Source organism: Gymnogyps californianus, chromosome 1, assembly GCF_018139145.2.
Source record: "Gymnogyps californianus isolate 813 chromosome 1, ASM1813914v2, whole genome shotgun sequence".
In the NCBI taxonomy this organism is placed as follows: domain Eukaryota; kingdom Metazoa; phylum Chordata; class Aves; order Accipitriformes; family Cathartidae; genus Gymnogyps; species Gymnogyps californianus.
Window position 1 is genome coordinate 123,326,391 of NC_059471.1, and position 25,953 is coordinate 123,352,343.

Below are 25,953 nucleotides of genomic sequence, written 5' to 3' on the forward strand. Positions count from 1 at the left end.
ATAAAAAAAGCACAAAACATTGCTCATTTCTGACATTTACCAAAATTTCTGCTCCAAAACTGCACTATTACTGCACTTTTTAGGAAATATTTTATCAAGTTTTATGTCTGTCATAATTCAGTCATCAATAACAATATCACAGTTTTGCTTGTTATCTCATTAATCTGGTGTTACTCACCCTCCTTCTCATAAAGTGTGCAAGAGTGTTATTATAACCTTGCTGTTCTTTTAATTGCTGTTAAAAATCATGGTGATCAGAGCGCTGTCATGATTTTTGGCAGCAGTTTCCAAGCTTTCTAACAGACCGCTTTCCACCTGGTTTCACTTCAGGATTCATAATTTCCCTCTGGCGGGCAACCCCCGCTGTTGCAGCTGCATTTCTATCAGGGCCACATGCGCAGTTGGGGTAGAGACATCTTACATGAGGAACTGTGGTGACTTGGCCAGATCATTAAATCCTCCTTTTTCCCCTCACATTTCTTGTCTATTCAGGAGATTCAAAATAGCAGAATGAGACAGGGATTCTGCATTTTAAGCACCTTGCAAGATGCCTTTATTTTTTCTCACAGTAAGAGGCCTCCAGCTGTGAGATGCAACCCAAGTTCCACCAGCCGAGACTTTCAAGATCAACTGGAAGCAAAAGTGGAAAAATGTAGCATCTTGCATTATCTCCTCAGGATTGCAGACTAGATTGCAGGTGATCTAATAGGCCTTATCCATCTTCCTAAATCTGGGAACACCAAGTAGATCTTGGTTTCAGGCTTTCTGTGCATCGAGCTCAATAAACTTGACGGTTAAGGAAAAAATAACACCCAAAAAGCCTCTACCTATTTCTACATTGAACTTAAACTAATACCACAGCTCATTTAATCTTTAAATTTTACATCTGGAAGCAACACATGTGGAGTTTTATGGCTGAACAGAAGTTTCTTAAGTTCCACCATCCTGGACTCAGTCAAAGTCTGAATATTTCCTCTGAACTTACAGTATGTCCTTATGGTGTGGCCTCTAAACTCCATGGTGTGTAGAGAATCTGAATTGCAATTAATAAGACATTATTGTAAATTGCAATGTAAACTACTCAGCAATGTTCTACAGGTTTTTGCAAAAGTAGATCAGAGTTTGTGTTTTTCTCTGAATATCTAGATATAATGGCTTATATGGAAATATGTACCTGGCTTTGGATTATAAATCAAAGAATCCTGAAATTTACAATTATGCTCCTGGAAACAAAGTTTGCTGGTGGATGTAGCAAAGAGATGCTGTCTGAGATATGGATGCAAGCCAGTTCCGCAGACCTAAATATCGAAGGTTAAGGGAACTCTGTAACCTCAGTATAAATACATAGCTGAATATATCTAATGGACACTACAGTGGAGCTTGTCCAAATAACAGAACAAACGCTCCTTTGAATTGTAAGGAATCCAAAATAAAATCCAAACTTTCTAAGATGTCCTGTAAGTCAGCAACTATTTCAAAGGAATTTGAAGGTGTTCAATAGCTCTGAAAAATCACAGCCCAAATTGTACAGAGCACATAGCAATACAGGTGCTGGTACTATTACTCTCTGCCTCGGGAGTTTTGAGAGAGACAATCCTCAGCGTAGACTGTTTCAGATTCCAGGCAATATTTCGGGTTCCAGCCAGTACAATCACATAAGTTATGTAAGCCACTTTCCAAAATGTATTACTAGTTAATAATTTTGTACTGAAAGATACACGTCTTCTACTGTTTTAAAGTTATATTAATGGAATTGAGGGGGCTTCAAGGAGGAAAAGTAACTTCCAGTATTTTACACATAAAAAAATATGAAATAAAATGGAGAAACATTAAAGTTTAATGCTGAACTTTCAACGTCGCATTTTTCACGATTTAACCCCAGCCTTCTCAATTCATTTGTTGCCATCAGTTAAAAACTAACCTGAACACTTCTTCCTATCAAAGAATGTGCGTGCAGAGCTCTCAAATTTTCTGGCAATACCTGAAGGTTGCTAGCATTGTCATAACTTACACTATCTGAATGACTACAATTATTTGTAATGCCATTTCCTTATTTAACAGTCCTCTGTGAGATGACAGTAACAATTCCTAAACCTTTACTGTCATTAGAAGGGACAACTGTCAAGGACACAGAACTGCTCCAAGTTAGAAAAGGAAGGAAGCAGAGGGAATGGCACGTAGTAAGAGGTTCCCCCAAAATGAGCACGAAAACAGAAAATTCCGGCTTCTTATTGGAATGATCCTTTTGCTCCTCTGAATCTTTGGATGAGTCAAGCTCTTGCTAATGATCAAATGAAAAATAAGGGGACAGTAGCCTCATAACTCAGGTGTGCCAGCAAAGTGCCTATATTCAAGGAAAATAAATACCCACCCGCCCATCGACCAAAAGAGGTGGCAGAAGGTAATCAGGCCCAGGGGATTTTTTTTCCTTATCTTTTCTACCAGATATACATCATTATAATCTACCTGACTATCCGAATTTTAACTTTTCATGCCCAGGGATCAGACTACACCCTGTGAGGCTATGTGTTACAAAGCAATACAAAGGATAGTAGATTTTACCCAAGGCAGTATCTTTTACACATATGTTCACAGATCTATCTGCAGTCACAGATCCTAGTTCAATTTCAGACATGTAGGCTTCTTACCTGAAGGTCTGATTATATTACTGTTTTATTTCATCATACCCTTTCACCAGAGTCCCTCATGTTAGCTCATTCTCCTCCCCATTACTCTGTCTGAAGTTAGCTAGTTACATTATTATTTTCATTCATCGTTACTATCCGGAGCGCATAGTCCCTACTGATCTCACTTCCTAAGTACCCCAGGCTGTGAGCACTTCAGCTGCTGAGAAGGTCTCCTCACCTGCATGAAAATACTTAAAAGAATGCTATTTTCTCCTCAACCAGCTAGGCAAATATTTGCATTTCTTTGCATAAATGGTCATGGGAAAAAAATGGAAGGATGACTGTCAAATTTTCTTTGCTTGAGAATTTGACAGTTGTCCATCTCCCTAGTGTTGTGCCTGTAGATGTGCACGCCACACCATGTATTTAATTTAGCACGCTCTTCCTTGCAGTTCTACTACTTCAGTATGCATGTGGGTTCCCAGTCATGCTGATACTTTCCATGCATCACCATTTAGTGACATGTTGAAATCAGACATGTTGAACTTCCCAGAAAGGCAGGAGCCTGAGGTGCCAATGAACATTTAGGGTTTAAACGGAAATCATTTTGCAACCTTAATTACAGGGCAGGTTTGGCACAACCATTAATAATGAATGCTTGCTTAGTTACCCATAGAAATTATCAACCAAGCCATCAAATGTTTATATGATGGGGATTATATCCTTTGCAAAGAACAATAATCTAAACAGTTCAATGTATCATCATTCCATGAAAGTCAGAACTAAAGCACTGTTAAACCAGATTACAAGTTGACTTGAAAAGTACCTTTCTACTCCTATGTAATATGAATGCCATAACTTAAAGCTATAGTTTTTGTTCTTGCTCATTTAAAATCAGAAAACATATATTTATAGATATTTAATAAGCATGGTATGCTGAATAGAATACAAAATATGCTAAATAGTACAGCATGATAAAAAAGCTTTACTGAATGCATGGCTTTTTAGTGCATGGATCTTGACCAGCTTTTTGTTTTACGTATGGACACAAACCATCTTTTCTGCATGATGTGATCCAAGTAGTCACATCGAGGTGAAAAAGTAGTAATATACTAATATTGCTATGTAACTTGAAACATACATTTCATTATGCAGGTGCCTATTTCCTTACAGGCTTTAAAGTTACAGCAAGGTTATCAGGGATCTTTAAACACATAAGTCCTTCATTCAGCTTTTAAAATTTCTGGCTTATTTCCTGACTCAGGAATAGGCTACAGTAATTCAGGTACAAATGAAACTGCCAACAGGCTGCTGCACTCCTTATACTCAGCCAAATACATACTCTGACTCCAGCTTTTTACTGTTACAATTTTGGTTTCATAACATCAATAAGGCATTTCAGATGTAATAGTCTTTAGGGATTATTACTGAACTTCTTGGGCGGTTATAGCTACTCAGCCTCTGGCTCTGTGACTCCACATAGACTAAGCAGTATTCTGCAGCATTCTTAGTAGGTATTCATGTACATGGATCACACCACGTGTGGTTGGGTAAGGCAGACAGCCCACAAAAGCAGGTTTCCTCCTTGTCTCCTATCCCAAGAAGAGGCTGGGTGCTTATGTCTTGCCTTACACCCCCATGAAATCTCTTGTCATCCAGCCGCCTCCCATCCCACTGGGTCATCACAGGAGGGAATCAATTCATAAACTGCGGAAATCAATCGCAAAGGAACTTTTTTTTTGCTTGTGCTTAAAAGTAGCCCGGGAGGGGAAGGAGGAAGGTGACTGACTACTCTTTCTCTTAGAGTTGTCTGAATGTAGGTGTTTCAAAAAATGAAACCAGATGAATTCATTGCATGGATAGGGTTTAAGTGTCTAACACTTTAAATAGATGGAAAGTTTGCTCGAGAAATTTCCATGCAAAGTGGCTTCACTCTGTTTTGGACAGTGAGAACTGGATAATTCCAAATCGTACAATGCTAAATCAGAATTGCTGAATGGCAAATGGCAAACGGCAAACGAAGTCCTCTGAGAGGAAAGGTACTCAGAAATCTTAGGCTTGTTCCAATATGCCTCTATTCAAACCTACCTCAAGGTAAAAGGCAGCTTAAATGTAGTCTGATCCATGCTTAAAACAACATGAAGCTATTGCCTTTTTCACTATCTTTTGCATGTTTTATAAGGCTCATTTACATGACTCATCTTGTCTGAAATGTGTTTAAAAAGTCTCTTGGATTTAAGTATCAATAATTGTTTACTAGAAGGGTTCTTCAATTGGTTCCTCAATCTCAGTGCATTTCTAGTCACTTTGCTCATACCTGTGAAAAGTAAACGCATGTTGCCAAAAACTCAGAGTTAACCATTTTAGTCAGGTCACCTGGAAGTCATGTAGCAAGAGAATAATCTTAAAGGGGCATTTGTGTTTCACTGAGAATGGCCCATGCTTTTATAAAATGATTACAAGCTCTGATTCATGACAGCTGCAGACAAGCTGGGTTAATTTTCTCCCTTTCTCAGCTTGATTCTGCCCACAAGAATCTGTATCTTGCATTCTCTTATCTTCAGCTAAATAAGATGAGATATTTCTCAGGCAGAACAAATAAGAATTATATCTCTCCGCAAGATGACATGCTGCTGTAGCCAGGTTGAGCCCATACCCTTTCAAAAATTCCTCATGAAAATTCCCTGTTTATTTCAGAGACTCTTTCCTATCTTTGTGCTTTATTTTATCTATGGTCTTCTGGGATTTTTTTGTTGGTGTTAAGAAAGTTGCATAATTTAAGTGAGTGTATCATGAACATATGTCCCTTTCCCTAAACCAAAATTGTTGCTGTAAGTTTCCAAGACTCCAAATATAACCCAAATTCACCTGCTTGTGGCAAGACACAGTTTGTATTCTCCATCTTCCTTAACAGTTTCACAGTGGGTTTTCACATAGGCGTGTCAACAGGCCAATATATACATGTAGATACCACAGATACTATAAATTAGGTAAACTCTAATCACTAGTGTCAGCCTGGATATGCTAACCACACAAAAAATAAAATGGAGAAAGAGCATCCTAATGCCGATAGGAATTCTTTTGAAAGACATCAGTTCAGCATCAGTACTGTCTCCCTTTAACGTGGTTTGCAGGTAGCTCAGAAAAATTTGGAAGTTCTGAGTACTTCCTTTTCAGAAAAAAGCTGAAAATCAAATGGGGAAAAGCTTTCTGGGAAAATATTTCCAAGCTCATGACTGAAAGCGCAGAAATTGATCAATAATGATAATAATATTATAAAATTGACTCACTCTGTTTGGAGGAGGAAAAGCAGCTTGGAAAGATACTGTTGCCATAGCTCTGTTGTATAAAAACAAATTAAAACAATCCAATGGAACTCACACGCTTGTAACTGCAGAACAAAAGTGGGAAAAGAGTTGAAGCAAAATTTGTTCAGGGTTTCCCCCTAAATAGACTGAATTTCAGATCTGAGATTTCTCCTTCTACTTTGGTTCTATATATATGGTTCCATCCTATTTAACTTTACACAAATAGCCATCATTCTTCTAAGCAACAAGGAGGAATGCATGTCATCAGAGATAACCTCCCAGAAAACCAGACAAATCACATTACACCTGCTTCAGAATACTACTTTCTTAGTAGTTAGGCCTGTGTTTTGAGAAAGACAACAGCCTGGATTCATACCACCATCCACATTTTAGGGGCCCACTTGTGCTGGATTCTTCCTCTAATAGTTGGAGATGAACATCCACCTTCAGAGAGTGACTTAGCTCACTGAGCAAAGAATCACACTTGGAAGAAATGCCCTCCAGTTAGATGTTTTAGACAAATTCAATGATACCATGTCAAAATGTCACTGTACCATGTCAAAATGTCACTGTACTCTGATCCTCAACGTAGATAGACGACACGCAGGGCTTTTGTGTGAGCGGGTGTGGGTGTGGACACATGCTAGGAAACATCTTTCTGAAGGTCTTTCCTAGGGAGTCCAAGATACATCAGCCCAAGTGGACAAAGGTATGAGAGGGGAAATTGATATGCACACTATAGATCCTTCCAGTCAAGACAGATGCTGAAATTCTGAAATACCACTCAGAGGAGAGTTTGTTCAACTTCCTCCCTGAAATTGAAATGACCTCCACTTCAACAAATGACTCTGAGACAGGACAAGTATTGTCTGCGCTCAGGACCAAGGCACAGGGTTGGGGCTCTACAATCACGCAAATCTAACAGCCCCAAGTTACATGACAAAGCCAGTGTGCTGAGGGAAGACTGCAAAGCAACCTAGACCCTGGCCCTATACTTGGGATCTTATAAATTTTACTTTTGCCCCCCTTTCTTTTTCTCACACAAACCAGATACCTCCAGATTTTTTTACCCCAGATTCACACTTCAGAACAATCAGCAATAGAAATGTTGATTATCACATTTTAAACAAACTTATCTTTAAGAAAAGTAGATTTTTTAAAGTTAAATAGCTTTTGGGAATCTTTTGGCACTATTGGTTCAGATTCTTTTTTTAAAGAATACAGATTCAGCAAAGGAAAAAAAGAATCACATATCACAGCAACAAAGTTGGGGGGGTTGCAATTGGAAGGACTACAGAAACTCAATTTCATTTATTCCTATGATATAAAAATGCATTGGGTAATGGGAACAATCAGACTTCGGCACAGCAGGATTCCCCTCCGAAAACTGTTAAAGACAGAAGCACACAAAATGAATGAATTTTCTAGTGGCCCATCCGTGTGTTAGATAAGCACACGGGACAACATAAGCCTCATATTCTAATTTGACATGAGCATATCTGACTGGGCAGATTATACCAAGGAAATGAACGAATAACAGACATCATCCTCCCCATCTTAAATCTGTACTTGTGCTATAGCTTGCCTTACAGTGAGCTTAAATCAAATCTAGAAATGTTCAGGACATACAAAAGAATAAATTAAACTGGAACCCAGAAAACAATCGCACTGCAGTAATACTACCCAGCTATCTTCATTTTCTCTAGCTTCAGCTTCTATCAGAGCCTCCTTAGGTGCTCTGCTATGCTCATTTTTGTTAAGAACTTGTTTCCGAGTTGGGATTCCAGAAAATGAGAAAGATTATACTTGCATAGGTCTCACAGAACTGCTGGATGAAAACTCTGAACAGGAACACCTCTGTCCATGAAGGACCCAATTCCAATCAGGCAGAGCTCCAAGGCAGCAGGAGACCTAACAGAGTAAGGGCACACCATAGTTATGCAAGGGGGCTTTGTTCCTGGAAAGGTAAAGCTGCAATGATGCCCAGATTGCTCTAGGACAGCAGCCAGAGACTGCGCCAATAGGAACACCTGCGGGGTGTATAAGAACATTGAAATGGCAGTGGGAGGGGAAATAAAAAATGTGCATATGGCTGGGGCTCTCTCTCCTACCCGGCATCTCTCTTAAGCTCAGGAGACCCTTTTCACACATAGGTGCTTGGAGGCAATTCACAGCCATTAGCAAGCAGCTGGCAATGAAGAGGTGAGGGTGCTGGGAAGAGGCAGTCAGATCCCAAAGCTGGCAGGAGCAGTTGCTGGAGCTGCAGCGACATTGTAAGACTCTTTCATCACTTTGTCCCCAATCACCTGCCACCATAATCACCTGTTTGCTGCGACATCCCCACCAGGCCACCTCTTTTGCCATGGCCAGAGCCTTGTTCTCCTCTTTCTCCTTCTGCTGTATCAATCTCCAACTACTTCCCTATCTTTTTCATACAAATGATCCCCTTTTGGTGAAGATCTACCTCGGCTACTCCGTAAATCATTTCTCCCCTTCCCTCCCTATGAAGCCTTTGCAGGTCACCCTGCAAGTCAAGCACTGTCCTCTTCCCTAAGTTGCTTCTCTTTAACCTTTAGCTGCTCTGAGGCAAAGCATTTTCTCCAGGTTCCTACAGTACCAGCCATCTGAGGTGAGCAATGGCCCCATGAAAGCCCACTGACCTTCTGGTTTCACAGCACTTCTGTACTCGGTGGTGTTACAGTACTTCTTTTTTAGTATTGAGAAATATTAAAATGTTGCCACCACCATTGCCCAGCCCATGGGGTACACAATTAACAGAGTACGCATAAATAACACCAATAAGATTTTGTGAGTTGAACGTGGGGAAAAAAAAGTTACCCAGTTTTGTGGAAAACATGCTTCTGGCTATTTGATTAAACAAACAAAAGCCTATTTTCTTCTTCGCATACGTATAGCCATTCACCTGCTCGTGCACTAAAGAACATGTTTATGGCAATTTCACATACTATTTTTAAATGTTATAAATAGTTCTCTTAAAACACCAATTGATGCAACAAAATGGCATGGCCTAATAATAAAATAGAGGGAGAAAGAACAAGAGTGAAAAGTCACATACAGAGGTATATAATCACACACACTCTTGTATGACAGGAAATCATTCTAAATATAACTTTATGAGGATTTTAAGAGAGGTATTGACATGGCATGGAGAAAAGGGGAGTGTAGACCACAGGCTGCCTTAGCATCCAGAGGCCACTGGGAGCCTCATGCTCTCTCCAAATGCTTTTTCATGATCAACGCAAGGGTTTCCTCTTCTGCTCTTCCTCGCACGCTCTGTTACTCTCAGTCACAAGTTCACTCTTAGGGACACGGAGACTTGAAATCTGATCTAAACAGGGTTGGCACCAGACTAAAATGCCAGAGTCCCCAATCTCTTACACACTCATCTTTAGTTTATATGAAAAAACCCTATCCCTTCAGGCTAGCCAAACCACTCTGCAAGTAAACGCGACTTTCTATGACAGTACTGCAAACTTTTCTTAGCGCTTTTAGCTAGGCCAGATCATGGCTCATTTTCTGTAGCTTGTAACACTCGTGAATCAGTACATTTCATTTTCTGAAGTCATACCAGAGACTGGGACCCAGGTGAGTTTAATCTCTTTGGAGAATATTTGGCCTTTATATAAATGTTCAGATTATAAACGAAGCCTTATGAAACAATTCATTTTCGCATGTAAGTGATCTTATTGCTTCACAGTTACACTGTGTAGTGACTTTGTAATGAATGTCTAATTTTCCAGAGCACTGGCAAATGTTTTTGATTGCTTTTCTGTAGCTATTTTAGCTGGGTTTTGATAGTTTTCTTTATCTATCCTATTTATTAGTACTTCTGGTTTGCCCAGAGGCATCAATTGGAAACACTAAAAAGTTAGGACAAAGGATCCAACCACATATTAGTCTGTGAATGAATTTTTTTCCTTGAGCTGGAAATGTTTTGAATTCAGTACAATTTCTAATCATCAGCTGGAACAAGAAGCAGCAGTCAACATAATCTAATTATGCGCTGAGAATTGTTTGCAGGAAAGTTACAAATGCTAATAAAGATTAAGCTTAACCATAAAAATTATATTACATAAAAATAAATAACGGTGTGCTGCCTTTAAGGGCTAAAGTAGTATTTTTGTTCAAAATAAACATAAATGCCATCAAGAACATTCTGCAAATACTAGTAACAAACACGTAAACCAATCATGAAAAAATCAGACTAAAGTAAGAACTCTCATAGGAGGGGGCCTAGATGCTCTGAGGGCATCTTCAATGGATTTCAAACACTTATAGTTCTAGTTATTAATTTAAATTCTGTCCAAACCATGAGTGACTGAACTGAGAGAATTATCTACAACAATCAATTAATACCAGTAAATTTCTCTGTCTGTGAACTGTCCATACATCATTATTCACAGTATATGAATCATCATTTAATCATTTAGAAATACATGTTTTATGCATTGTATCAGCCTATGGAATGCTTGCAAATTATTTGCTGTTCATAATTTGTTGTCTGCACTGCGTATTTCATCATAGTTAAATATTATAAAATACAACAATATTCTTCTCACAAGTTTTCCGGGCCATTCTCTATGATTTAAAATAAAGTTAGACGACTTCAATGTACTAGTTAAAAAAAAAATTGAAAATTTTCATGTTGAAAATTGATTGCCATTGCTGTCAGAATACTATTCAATCCAAAGACAAGCATGTGCTTGGATAGAGATAATTCATGTATTAAGTGCCCGTCTTTCAAGCTACATGGAAAGAACACCTATGCCTACCCCTACACCGAGATAGTAAGGTAACTATTGTTCAATGCCATGTACCATATAACTGAAAATCAGTAAACATCCAGACATATTTACAGGGATTTTCCTGGAGAAGTAAGTGCTAAAGATTGAAATTTGCACACTGTGGGCTTAAAAACAGAATAGTCATGAGGAAGCCATTGTGACGCACGAGACACTGCTGCTTGAGTTCAGAAAGTGTTGGAGAAAGAGGATTACAGATCTCCAGATGAAAGAACTGCCCCTGGCTGTTGCCACTGAGTTCAGGGGAACCTGTGTATTTGTAAATAGTTGGACGACTCCCTGCATTTTCTCCTTTGCCAAAACACTACTTGAAGCACCCAGTTCTCATCTACAAATTAGACAGTCCCTGGAGTTCTAGTCATATCATCTGCCCTACATTGAATCCAACATTTCCATAACCAGCTGGTCACCTAACTCATGGAAGGAAACCCATACTATGAAAGAGGGCAGCCATGAAGCCTGTGAACCTCCTTAAAGACTACCCTGAACACTGAAATGGTTGAGTCTCTACATAAGTTTTGTAGCTCTGTTCCTAGATTTTTTTTCTCTCATTTTGACTTTTTTTCCTGGTAACATTAAAGTGTAAAAAAAAAAAAAAAAAAAGAGAGAGAAGTTGCTGGGACAAGACTCAACACAAATAATCATGGAAAAATACCTTCATACAAATGTGTCCAAGGCATCCTCTATCTGTGAACATGCTGGTAAATCATTTACGTGAAGGTGTGATCATAAGAAGCCAAAGAGATAGCAGAGACCTTCAAAGAGAATTTCAAGTTTCTATCTGACTGCACCACTAGCTGGATACATTTTTCCATTAGTTGCCTGCTCACCATAGAAGAAGTTCTTGTCTCACTGAAATTAATAAAAATTACTGATGTTAGTTAAGCCAGAATTTCACTCCAGTGACTTAACAGCATATGTGAATATTCTCTTAGTCCAGCTCCAAGAGGGTGGGTGAGAGAAGTATTGTAAGAAACCAAAACCAGCTTGAAATTCAGGGTTCTTTGGATTTCATCAAAAATTCACAAATCAGTCTGTTTTCCCAGAGAAATGGGACAGGTGTCAAGCAAAAATAGACTCCTTTGCTGAGAAAACATGGCTTAACTATCAAAAACATAGCAATGAAACAGTAAAAAAAAAAAACAACCCAACCCTAATGTTAAAGTCCGCAAAACAAAATATGTAAATTTTGCAAAGCATTGTGTTGGATAAAACCACAATTAAAATGTTATCCATTCTAGCAATTTCCAGAAATTGTTGGAAGAATTCCAGTTGATACAACTAGATTTTACATCAGGTTCCCAGTAACTGTGGGATATTAATTTTCACAAAGAGGCAGTTCCCTGTGTCACAGTTGAGATGCATTATTTGGGCACTTTCTGAAAGACTGAACATTTATTATTTGGATTGCATTAATTCTATCAGCAAAAGCAGATAATTTTTTTAAGTCAAAATGGCACCTCTGCTGAGCATTCAGTTCTTTTTAAAAGAACCTCTAGAACTGTGCTTAAAAGGAAAAATGTAATGAGTGCTACACACAGATCCTTGAAATATACCTCCATACACCATTCTTCATTATGCTATCACAAAATTCTTTTGACAGGCGATTATAAGGGATAGGTAATCTTAGAGCTATGCTTAGGAGGGAAAATGTGACTTGGCTGCCTGGAACATGAAAGAACGCTACAAATTAGATCTAGTCAAGTAGTACAAAAAGTCATTCATTAACATATGCACAAAAAGAAAGTACTAAGTTAGCGCTATCATTATTCAAGGAGGTCAAAATTAGTCCTTCATGTACATTCAGTTCATCAGCAATTTATTTGCAAGAACTTTTGTGAATCCTAAAAAAACCCAGAATTTTAGCACCAGTAATTAACTTGAAAAACTTTATGAAATGTGCATTTTTATTCAATACTCAGTCTTTCTTATTTTCATTCTTCCAAGGAGGAAGTATTCTGTGCTAGCAACTGAACAATCCCACAATGCCGGTGATGGCCAATGGCTAGTCAGCAATGTAAAATAAAGTCCTAATTCTTACCCAGTATTACCTATCTTTGCCTCAATGGTCACTAGACATCATCTGTAATATAAACAGATAATTTGGATATAATATATGAAGGGAGGTTTGTTTGACTAAAATTCTTAGGTAGTATTTGTGTGACTAGGAGATAAGAATTAGCACACTGGATTAAATTATTGATTCATCTAATTGATATCCCAGTTCCACAAGGCATCAAAATGATTCTCAATAACTGAGAAAAGACTACTACAGCTGAAGTTTTGCAGCTAACTGGACAGCTTGTGCCTTGGTGGGTAAGTGTTTTTCCACTTTGAAATTTTTTTTTGTTCTGCTTAATACAAACATGGAAGGTGTCATGATCCATAATAAGCTTTTTGTCTTTAAAGAAATCTACTAAATAAGGGCAAATGGATTTTGAAAATAACAAATCATATGGATAAAGCACAATCAATTTTTTAACAACAGGCAAACACCAACAGATTCAAAAGGTAAATTAATGAAAGAAAAGTGGCTACAATGAGAATACATTATTGATGTTATATGGGTCTACTGAAATTACTGTGGCCTACTCATCAGCAAGGAATAACTCAGGAACAGAGTTTCAAGACAACAAAGGTTGAGAAACGTAGATTGATGGACAAAAAAGCTGTTCTAAATCAAACTAAATTTGAATTAAAAAGGGAAAAGAAGGAAAGCAGTAGAGTAGGAGACAAAAAGGGTAGTTACGCATTCATTGTATGTGGTGTGAGTCAATATTGTTAATTTGCTTACTAACTAGATAAGAGGAAAAGCAGAATCCTCAGACTATAATCTCCTTTTATAAAACATGATAAATTTATTTCACAAGGAAGGAGGGGAGACTTCTAAAGAGAAAATGGGCAGTAAGAGTCAGTCCTGCTGATATCTGGCTTGCAGTAAGCCTCCAGACCCAGGAAAGGGAATATAGAGAAATGGACAGTTTTACTTCAGAGCTTAGATGCCAGCTAAGCCACCAAAGCCTTCCATGCACGGATCATCCCCTCTGGCTTGAGCGGGGTTGGGGGTGGATTAGATGGATCAAATAAATATTCATGGTCTACAGGCAAATAAGTAGTACAGAGGTGCTCTAGTTTTCCTGTGTTGTCTTCACCTTTGTGAAAATGTTACTCCTCTAAGACTTCGCTTTCCTTAGGATAATAAGATCAGGGTGCTCACGATACTGAAGAGTCATATCAGCCAAGACTGATGCTAAAGATGATCTTGCAGTCAGCATAGAGAAAGATAAGATATGCTAGCAAGTATATTCATTAACACAGTTCCTCAAATTTCTGTTTGAGCAGGTTATTTTCTGGCAAAGGCAAAACCTCATGGGCGTAGGACACAATTCACGTCAGGGCAGCTCCAGCACAATGACTCTACCCAGTAGCATGGCCAGCCATAATGAGACCCAGATACCATGGAGGAGTATCTAGGTCATCTTTGTGAGGAAACTGGGGAACTTCGGAAGCTCACCGATGAACTTTGCAAATGACATGTGCTTGTGGGAGAGTAAGGACATTCCTCCATCTTCTGAAAATGAAAAGATAGTTGAAAAGCCTGTGCAAAAGAATGACTGAAGGAAGAAAAAAAAACCAAAAAAACTCTACAAAGTTTTTCAGTGTGTTTTCCTGCATGAGGAAATGATCAGATTGGCTATTAGCATGGGGCTCATTTCATCTAGAATTTATTTGCTAGGATGGATATTGAGGCTGCATTATTCCACCTCGGTATTTTTTTGAGCTGTAGGCGTTCTGCATAATTAACAAAGACAAATATCATCTTTTACCAAGTTTTATTCCCATCTAGGCAATTGGATTTAGTCCATAACAGAGAAAATCAAATACAGGATTAGGAAATGCCATTTTTTTTCTCAAATACAAGCTTGTCAACAGATGGAATTTGTATAGAAATATATTTAAATGGATATTTGTAGGGTGTTTGAACATGGAATGGTATTTTCTTTTTTTTTGGTCAAATGTATTACTTCTCAGAGCAAGTAGCTAATAATGTTGGCAGAAGACACAGAGTGTGCAAGCAGTCATTGAACTGTGTAATAAAGGCACCTTGGCCTCTACCACACCTGTCTCAATGTTACTTTATTCCAGGGTCTTCTAAAAGCACTCGGAATTGCACATCTCAATAGCTGGACGCTGACTTGTAATATTTCTGAGAGGTAGTCAAAGGGACAGGGCCTCTCAGAATGATGCCAGGTGATTTTCATACAACTGGCATTGCCTATGGTTGAAGTCAGATGCAGATTTGGAAAAGAACATCATAAACATGTGCAGGACTTTCGTGTCCATACTCCGCATGTGGCCAGATCATGAAATTTGTCTTACCAAGACATCACTGAACCCTGGAAGCATTTAAAAACTGTAAGTATCCAGGGTTTATGTTAAAGTGTATTGGTTGCCTAAGACACTGCTTCTGGGCATACCCAGATCTGCTATAGCCTTTTGGCCTGCCTCACACACATTCCTGATTCAGATACAAAATTAAGATGTTCTTTTCTGCTTATATCTCCCAGGCTTCCCAGAACATTTATTGGACTGGCATCTGATGAAAGGCAGATGTGATAGCCATTTTTATATCCTACTGTGTGCCACAACCTAGCATTACAGGAGGATGTGGGATACATCCATTCCTCCCCTTCTGTATTAACCCATTATAACACATTAGCTAGCGCTAAAATCTTGACAGTGCCTGCTGTTGGGTGGAAACATTTTTTTGCTTCTTGTTGAAATGGTTTGTCTATGCAAAAAAAAAAAAAAAAGTTTTACAATTCATGGGGCTGAATATGATTTTTTAGCTTTAAAGACAGAATCCTTTGCTACAGTCAACTAGTAAAAGACTTAACTGCTCTAACCACAAGACAGTTCTGCACATTGTTTCTGCAGTCATTGAGCATTTTGTTCTGCATGGTGGCACAGTTTTCATGCCAGCCAGGGATGGATTCTACCCTTTATCTAGACTTTCTTAACACACGGTGGGTCAGAGACTCTCCCAGGAGTAAGTGAGAGCTAAGTTTGAATTTGATCAAGATCAAGAGGCAGGGAAGCAAGTTTAACTCTCCAGGTCCTGTGGAAGTTTGCTCACAAAAAGGCTAAGGAATAAAAGGGATTGGAAAGAGATGTGGGCAGCACCATCTGTTCCTGTTTTTAAAAGAAAAAGAGAGATTCCCTGCTGTAGGTTCCAAGGAAAGGACGCGAGGGTCTACTTTACAGAGGTGATTTCATTTTGTCACTCTTAATGGAGAAAGGATCCCATTTGGCTCTGCACAATTCAAACCCCAGCCCTATCTTAGAATTTCCCATCAGTTCAGCCTAAGTGACTCCCCGGCTGAGCGTGCTGAATTCAGCATGGTAGTGTCCATGTCCCACTGTGAGACATGTACCTCTCCCGGCACAAAGGAAGAAGCCTGCGCCATGGGAAGAGCCGCAGTGCCTCACACAGTTCTGCCCTGTTCAGCACTGGGCACTGCAGTGCTTGACACAGCCATGCCCTCTGCACCTTCCGGGATGCCACTCAAAATATTTGCTTTTGGGAAGCCATTGACTCAGGTCGTTCCCACCAAGAAACCTGCTGCACAGCACAGTTAGCAGCCAGCTGACAACACTGAGTTGTAGTTATACATAGCCCCTGCTGGAGCTCTGTGGGAAGTCTGTCTATCCGTCACCGAGTAACAGGAGGAGGGAGGACTCGCCTTTTCTCATTGAAGTGACGTTATTAGATGTGCCCATCCATACTACTGGTTGCAGGACCAAGTTCTTGATTAGGCAGTTAGGAACGCTTGCATTTTGTTTTTGAGACATTCCCCTGTTGATGTAAACATCTGCTGTCCTCAGTTATGACAGCAGAAAAGTGGCTGTTACAAACCCAACCACGTAAATTGTCAACAGTTAAGCTGTCTGTGCCTCTAACCAGTTGCAAAGTAACAGTGAGAGCTGCAGCAGTTTTCTTACTATCATATGCCAACTACTGCTCAGCTGTACGGTTCCCATGTTTCCCTCTGCCCACTTCAAGAGGATGAAGAGCTAAAGAGAACAGTCTGCCCCCAACAACAGCAGTGATAACACTCATTATTATACCCACAATGCCGAAAAATTAAGGTTTTCATAGAGAGCTGCTGCATGCCATGTAAATTAGTTACTCACTATTCACCATTCCTGTTAGTTAACAAATGTTCAGTGTTTCATTCGTTCCCTTGACAGCTGCTCCAGGGAAAAAATTTCCTTTGAGGGTGACACAATGAAGCTGGCGTTTCTGCTCATTCTGCTATATGCTACCAAAGGGCTTAAAAACCCCCAAACTCCTGCCAGAATAAGTCTGAAATCCCTGGCTTTTGTCTGAAGAGAGTGAAATACTCCACAGAGAGGGTCAGGAATTGTTAACCTCTGTCATTAGCATTCCTTAGGTACCAGCAGCAAGCATGTTCCCCAGAAGTCAGAGCACATCTTACTGTATACCAAGGTATCATAGTAAATTTTATTTCAGTTTCAGCTAGCAAAAGAAACAAGCACAGCTTCCAAGAGGGAGGAGAGGGAACTCAACTTTCACACATGACACTACACTAAATTTTTAAAAACAAGACAATCTGTTCCCTCTCTTGATATCTAACATGCAGCACAAAAGCATAAAACAGGGGCTAGTCCGAACTACTTGCACAATCTGATATTAACTAGTAGATTTCCATGTTTGAGGTGCAATATTCTCTCTTACAAATCCATTATTTTTCACTACACTTTTCATTTTGTGCCTCTAGGACTTGGAGAATCAGATAAATTATTTTCTTACATGCTTCACTACATTTTCCTCTTCAATAACATTCTTTTAATTTCTTTATCGTTCCTTGATAAGTAAAAGAAACTTTAATCTTATTAAAACCTTAAAAGCTTTGCATTTTTACAATAACATTTCCCTTTATTTATCTGAAACGATATTCTATCTTCAGTCGAATGTCATTATTAGAAATGCAGTTATGATGCACATCCTTTTGAGCCGAACTAATGATGAGAAACTTCCTTCATATATACTTTTAACTTGCTGATATTCAGATCAGCAGCCCTGGAATTTATTGGTCTCAGAAGTAAACAAAATGATGAAAGTAGGCTTAGAAAATACATTAATTTTTATATTCAAGAAAAGATCCTCCCAGTATTCTAGGCTTCCTCTTTCATGTTACAATCACAGTATCTGCCTGTTTTAATGGACCATCTTCCATACTTGGCCTCTTTCAGGGATATAGCAAGAGAGAGAATAGGTATGTATGTACTGAGAGTAAAGGATTTATACATATGCTGTATACTCTTACCTATAGGCCTGATGTAAGTCTTTCTGGAGCCAGTATGAGACTTCCAGTTGACTTGATGGCAGCTACATTAATGGTAACCCAAAACCCCCAGCCTTTAATAACCACTGATGTCACTACCAGGGGTGAAGCTGTATGTATTTTTTTTACTATATAAGACAATAAATGTTTCAACCAGTCTATTTTCTCTATATCGAGCTATGACCAAATGACCCAGCTTAAAAAGCTATCTCGTATCAGCAGAATGAGGGTAGCTGTCTATGCTCGCTTATGTGGCAGTTATGAGATCAATTTGACTTCGCTAAAATTTTCCAAAGCATGAATTAAAAACAGAGCTGTGAGACAAGTTATTAGATAAAATCACAATCACATATTAGATTATGTGAAAGAAAGATCATCAGCCTTATATTGATTTTCTTCCATTCTTTCCCGTGAACATGACCAAAGGGAAAACAAAAGGGTGGGGAAAGGACAAGTAGACTGGTCACTGAAGATGACCTGGGGGTGTGCTAAAGACAGGATATTTGAAGGCTTGCAGAGAAAAAGTTAAATTCACACAGGCTTCGTGTAGAGCTAAATTTTAAAATTTTAGAGTACTATTTCTGGAGATTCAGACGACATACCCCCTTTTTAAAATTAATGATTAACAAAAAGATGGGGAAAATTGACAACACCGTAGAAAGAAATTTCTCTTTCCTAATGCTGTAGACTATGTCTATACAGCAAAATGGAGTCGTGATTGCAACACAGTGCAGCACTCTCACGTTAACTTTATTCTTACTATTAAAACACAATGAAAGCAAGCAGTTAGGGACAGATGACTTGAATTCTTGTACCAAAAGCTTAGATTTCTGCCTCCAGTGTGAATGCTACCTGCATTAGCTAAAGTAAAGCAATTCTGCATAGACACCTCCCCTGAGCCTCAGCAAAATGGAAACTAAACAGCACTAGGTTTGTGTAGTTTTTTGATGATGGCAGCAGACACAGTGAAAAGGTGCAAATAAGATTCTCAGAGTTAGTTCTTAGAAGAATTTCTGCTTACGTTCTTACTGTAAGGGCCAGTAACACTGGCATGAAAATGTTACTGTCCAGCTGGTGGTGTTCTCATTGGTGATGTGCTTTTGGCTTGTTTTTAGGTTATAATCAGACGTATTCAAATAGGTAAAGCTGAATTAAGAGACACAGTCAAAGAGGATAAGGTAATCATAAAAATATGGAAAGTCAGCACTAACATACGGGTATATATTAAGTTTCACTAAGAACACAAAAACAAGTAGTAGTAATAATAATAATAATAATTAATAATAATAATCCAAACAGGAAAAAAAGGGATGACCAAAATAGATGAACTATACAGAGAAGGGGACTGTGACGGACAGAAGCATAAGGAGGATATAAAAAAAATCCATGAACAAAACTGGAGTGCTTAACTGAGTGTCAATGAAATTCAGAAAACAATATTCAGCAAGTGGAATTCTTTGTCTTCCTTCATGGTGAATGCTTTGGAGTTCATACGTTGGCTGATACTAATGTCACAAACTACGTGATGAAGCCATTGCAAAGTGGAAGATCTTGCTGGGGACATTGATTAAGGGGGAGGTCACCTGCATGAATTTGAAATGAGAGAAACTCCAAAGGAAAGCAAGAGGAAGGATTGGAGATCGGGAAATAAACTGCCAAGGAACGATTGAAGGACCGGTACTATTTTGTAAGAAGGCTGGAAGGGTGGCCTTATAACTGTGTGCAAATATGAAAATGAGAAAAAAGGCACAGAAGAAAGGTAACACACTATTTTCCATGTGTACTGGGTTAGGACGAGCAATACCGGGCTTACATTTCTAGCAAGTGAGTTTTAGGTAAATGAGGACACTGGGGATATGGAGGTTGTTGTGTGTCCCTCAGGGGACTTCTAAAGAAGAGCCAAAACTCACAGGAATACTTCCTCCTGGGGCAAGGAGATGGACTAAATAACTTTCTGAGATCCCCTCAGCTCCATTTGTAGAACACAGAGTCAAGGAGTGCCTGGAGAACAGGGTCCTCAAAGTTTACACTCTATACCAGTCACGCAATTCACTTATGCTAACTGGATGTAATCTGAAAATCAGAAGACTCTTGCTATTAATATGTCCTTGAACAACTGCAAAGCTTCTCTACAAACTTCCACAGAAGATGTTACATCCAGCAAAATCCTTTCTCAATCTCATTATTAAGGACTGGGTTAATAGAGGAAACATTTTTGGCTCTGCAACACAACTGCTCTGTGTTCATGAAGAAGTCAGTTCATCTGTTGGTATTTGTGAAATGAGGAAAGCGCCGTTTACCTCATTCATACAATAGATGGGAGAGGGTTATGAAACTCATTCACATTCCTAAGTAGTCTGAGATCATTAGATGGATGGCAAAACACACACGCAAGGTGTCTTTGTTCTGCACGTAAAAGCACGTGGCCATTGTTGGAAGACTAATCTTTAATATGGACACAGTTATGAGAATGGTTTGCACATAAAAAAAACCAGACTGTAGAACTTGTAATATTAATGCAACGCTGCATGTTGGATTCCTGTGCTTAAGACTTTATTTTCATGAATATGTAAATTTCATTAACCACTATTCAGACCATAGTACTTTGGAGGTGTGGAGGGGAGAGAGAGGAGGGAGAGAGGAACACCATGTGTAAACCTTCCAGCTGCCCTGCAGTGTGCACAGAGAGGTGAGATGAGGTCAGTGATTATTTACACAAGAAGAAAAAATGGAGGAAATACTGGATCAGCAGGTGATTAAAGGACACAAAGAAAAACAGGATAACAGCACTAGAACCATTGTACGTGTGTCAATAGCAAATTATGCCTGCAGAGAAAAAGCCAAAACATTTATCCTGAATTAAACCCAACCGGAGTCAGGTTTACATTAAACAGTGAAATCTGTTCTTTTCAAAGGAGATTTTAAAACAATAACTTCACGTGCAAATCAAGAAAGGGTCTCCTCCCTTGCCTGGTCAAGCTATTACTGTGAAGCTGTTCTCCTGAATTCAGGATTAAAATTCCTTTTATCTTTGCCCAGATCTCATCTGCAGTACATTTAACAGAATCAGATATTAAAAGTGACTCACTAACAATTAGGCTTCTGCTTCTGAACAGAGAACTCTTTGAATGTGCATGCAGCAAGGAATGTTTTGGGGATGGTCTTTCTTGTGGGATGAAATTTTTAAAAAGAAATATTCCTCCAAAGGAAAACGCAAGAAAATCATTCAGGTGGTAGAAAAAGATGTTTAAACTTCAACTGTACAGAGGGAAGATGATGTTCTCTACAGAATGTCAAAAGCAGCATCCTTGCAAAATTAGATTGGAACAGTGAATTGTATGCAACCTAATTATATTAACGTTACAAAAATCCAGAAGCATAACAGCTGTTTCATATCTGCGCTGTGGTAAACAGAGCCTCAGCAATCTCTGCCTGAACCATTCCAACACCAGACAAAATTCAAAGCTGTTTCTGATGTTTATATGGTAAATACACCAAGAAAGTAAAAAACACAGATCCATTTGGCCACTCTTCCCTACCTTGTTAAATACACAGTAAAAGAGAAATGCTTATGCCCTTTCTCTGATGCTAAGTTTCACATGAAAAAAAACATCTCCACTTGCACCCAGAGTGCTGTCCTGATGCCATCCACAGGCACTTATGATAAATAGGGACTACTAGCAGCTAGCCTGGGATTTAAAGTAGCAGGGAGTGCAGAGCCAGCCTGCACCAGCCTGACTAGGACAGCATTTCTCCCCCAAGTCAGTGCTGCTACCAGGATTACTTACGTGGTTACCCAGCCATAGTGGGAGAAGCCGTGGCACAGTAGTGCTTCTGAATATTTACCAAAAGTACTCAAAGGTTTACCATGCTGAGAGTAAAGATTTGCTCAAACTAAGTTTCCAAATCTTCCATGGAAAAAACATGAGCCCCCCTCTCCTCCTCCAGCCTCCTGTTAAATTCAGTTCAGCAGAAAATTACAAGGGAATTATGTGTTGAAGAATTTCAGCTCCCCAACTTCCTAAGGGAAATACTTACTCAAGAGCTTCCAGGCTCTCCATTACCTGCCAGTATGGGTGAATGAGAGCTAGAAATGTGGGAGCAGTGATGGAGACCAGAACTTCCTGGCTTGGGTTTGGGTGCGACCCAGCTTGCAAGGCAGCACGCTGCCGGACTCAGAGCTTGGCAGGGAAGACTGTCCAGCTCTCCCAAGGGAGCTCCGTTCCCTGACTGACCCACCTTACTCACCTCCAGAAATTTAGATGATTACAGAAACCCAGAAATGATTACACACAGCTCCAATTCTGAATTGCTACAACTGCTCATGGAAGAATTATTTTTTGTTACTGAGGTTACTGACTTGATCCTATGCTTTTTTTTAACCACAGGGAAAGATAGAAGGCCCATGATTAATAAAATAGGATTCAGTATTATGATATTCTCTTTCCTTTGTGAATTTTATGTATACCCATAGTCCAACTGAACATCTATTCACCTTTCTAACTGTATTGAAAAAGCTTCTTTTTCTTTACTGATTTATATATGTAAAATCCCCTGCCCTACTTATTTATTCCTCTGGTTTTCCCACTTCCCATCAGTCTAATCTATATCTTTTCCTTAAGCTGAAAGGTCTTTGGAAAGAAAAGACCTTGTCTTTCACAAATATATTTTGATGCCTAATAAACAGTTTTATTCCTTTTCTATAGCTGTTGGTAAATACAGTGCGCAACTACAAATTACACTGTTTTTAAGTTTTCCGCTGACTAATTTTTACGACTTGCAAAAGCAATTTTAATCTTGATTAAATGGAGTGTGCTTAAGTATAGTTAAGATGCAATCACCTAAGACTGGCTGACTGATTAGGTGAGAAAAAATAGGGAGGGGCTGGCTCACTTTGAATCTTTTTCTTTTCTTTCCTACTAAGAATACTTTCAATACCTTATAAACACCTAACTTTTCACAGAAATTAGAAAACAACCCCTACGCAACATAAAACCCAGCCCAGGTTTCTAGTAAACATCACAGGTATTTAAAAGAAGTTTAAGTCTCAATTTTATGCACAGAACAAGTGTTCTGGAACAAAGTTTCCAACATCCTATCCACAAAAATTGGCAGTTCCACCATCCCTTTGTGGTGACAGCCTTGAGCTTACCTATAATTAATATAAATCAGGTACATTCCTAATGCTTTTTCCCAGGCATCATTCATTCTTTATCATACATTACTTGCTCCCCTGGGACTCTTTAGGTTCAGTCCCATGCCCTAGTCCTGTTGCATGCCAGGAACAGACATTGACTAGCAGTGATCACTGCAAATTATTATTCTTCAGCCGCAGTCTGCTCTTAAACTGGCCTCAGCACTCTCCTAACCTCTGGAGATCTCAGAGAGCAGTACTGGAGTCCTGGACATGGCAGACGTGTTGTGAGGCCCACACTAAAGCTTCCTCAGGTGCAAAGGAATTGAACACCTTTGTGTGTGTCAATACCACAAAAGACATCCATGCACAGAAAGCAAACGCTTATAGCATGTTTGCAAAGCTATAGAAACTGGTGAACACTAACAAAAAAAACCCCCACCCTACATATAATATTATGGCCACTTACTAGTGAGATTAGACCCAAAGCTTCTCCTCTCCTCCAGTACATTACTGACAAGCTCATGCAAACATTTCACACACTCAGGGTTGGAGATCCAATTCTACAAGATCCTACACCACTAGGTTACATGCAGAGTTGATAAGCTGGATATTCATCTTTCTCTTTCTATCCCAAAATATTTGGGGAAGGCTATTTCCAATCAAGGGTCTCTTTTCCCATTCTTACACAAATTTTCTATTCCAAAAACCACCTAGAACTAATTTTAACTACTCATAGCTGTCTCTGTTTAATGTCAAGGCAGGTGATACCACTTATGGTGATGCTAACATTTCCAAAACAGGATGACAAAATCAATAGTTTGGAGGTCTAATGAAATAACTACTCATGCCCCTCTCATCTGTTGACTTTCTCCTATTGCTCTGGAAATGCTGCTGTCTCTTGAGCATGGCCCATGACAACCATCACCTGCGCAGACAGTAATCAGAGGCTGTCAGTGACTACTGCAGCTCCTGGGTAAGTCTTAAATAAATTGCTAAAGCACAGCAAGACAGAATGCTCCTTACTGCCAGGCAGCACTGCATTGAATCTCAGTCTGAAGCTTCCTCACACAGTAAACCCTATGTGCTACAGAATGATGTAATGTGATTTCACACTTCACCCAATGGCATAACTGAGATGAAAATACACAGTTCCCAACTGGCTCTTGCTTATGAGAAGAAACAATCAGCCTGGAGTGTTGACTGGTTTTGGGGTGACCATCCCCACTCAAATCTCTGAGGGATGTTATGGGATAGTTGCTATACCACACTCATAAGACTGTTGGAACTTTACAAGCAGAAAGAAGTGCTGCTTTTGCAGGGCTAGAAGAGACTCATCCTATGCAGAAAAAGTACAGCATTTACAATGCACTTAAGCAATAAGCACACATACTCAAGCAGGTCAGAGGCTCTCCTATGTAAGAAGAAATGCCTATCAGAATGTTTTCCTATTAATATATATTTCAAAAAAATCAAAAGTCTGCTCTAGCTTAGGCAAATACTTGTGGTGTTTCCAGACAGAACAGCTGGTTTATATCTTCATATTGTTCCAGAGACATTTTAGTGCCATTATTTGTAAACATTTCTGAACAAATTTGCAAAGTAGTGAATAGAAGTAAATGATTAGTGTATTACCCAAAGCATCTTCATGGCAAAAAGAAAATGCACACAGTCTTTCCTCTACTACTGTTTCAAGTGATCTCAAGGTTTGCCTAGGCACCGCAGGAAAGTCATGTCTTCTGACTTCTGCATGCCCCTCAGGACATCTGTTGTGCTACAGACACGAGGTGCTTTTTCTGGTGAGCATTTTCAGTGTCAAATCACTGATACAGGCAGACAGTTGACAGTGCAGCACTTTGAAAGCACATTCTTTCCCATTGCTTAAAATATGCATTAATTAGTGATTATTAGTATTAATTACAGTACATTACAGACTGTTATCATTTTAGATGATAGTAGCAACATTACATTCTTTCTGTTTTGTTCTTTTTAATTACTACTGTTTCAGTTTCAGAACTGGATGGTGCCCTTGGACATTGCACTGAGTAAAGGGTGATGCATAAACCGTGTTACTCCATAAGCAGCCCTCAGAGGAACTACCACTCAGGAAACACTCACGTTCCCCCTGTAAAAGGCTGTTAGAAGCAGGGGAGCTGCCTGGGGCAGCAGAGATGAGGGCAGCTTCCTTGGCTCCAAACATCCTGCCGATCTCATGGGTCTGGATTGGGGTTGACGTGTACAAGGGGAAAGGGTGCCTTTTACTCCTCCTTTAAGTTTCTCTCTGGATAGTTGCTTGTAAGCATTTCTGTAACTCCCACCCACTGAGCAGGATTTATTAATATGTTATATGGCTGTACAGATTCAAGGAAGAAACTTTACTCCTCCATCTAACGTGCATAGCTGAGCTAGACACAAGACACATCAGCCCTAAGTTAACTAATTATTATTAGTAAGAAGAACTTACAACATTCCCTTTTCCAGAGTGAATACTGGCAGCGTGAACTGTACCAAGACATATTTGTACAGAGCCTGGTCTAATAGTACAACAGTGACTCACATCTGCTGGGAGTTCTCCTGGTAAGTAACAGAACAGTAACATCAGACACAGGAGTGCAGCTTACAGACACAGACTACATCCTATTCCAGTACCTGCTGTTTGGGCTGCATTACTTTAAATATAAACCAGTTTTC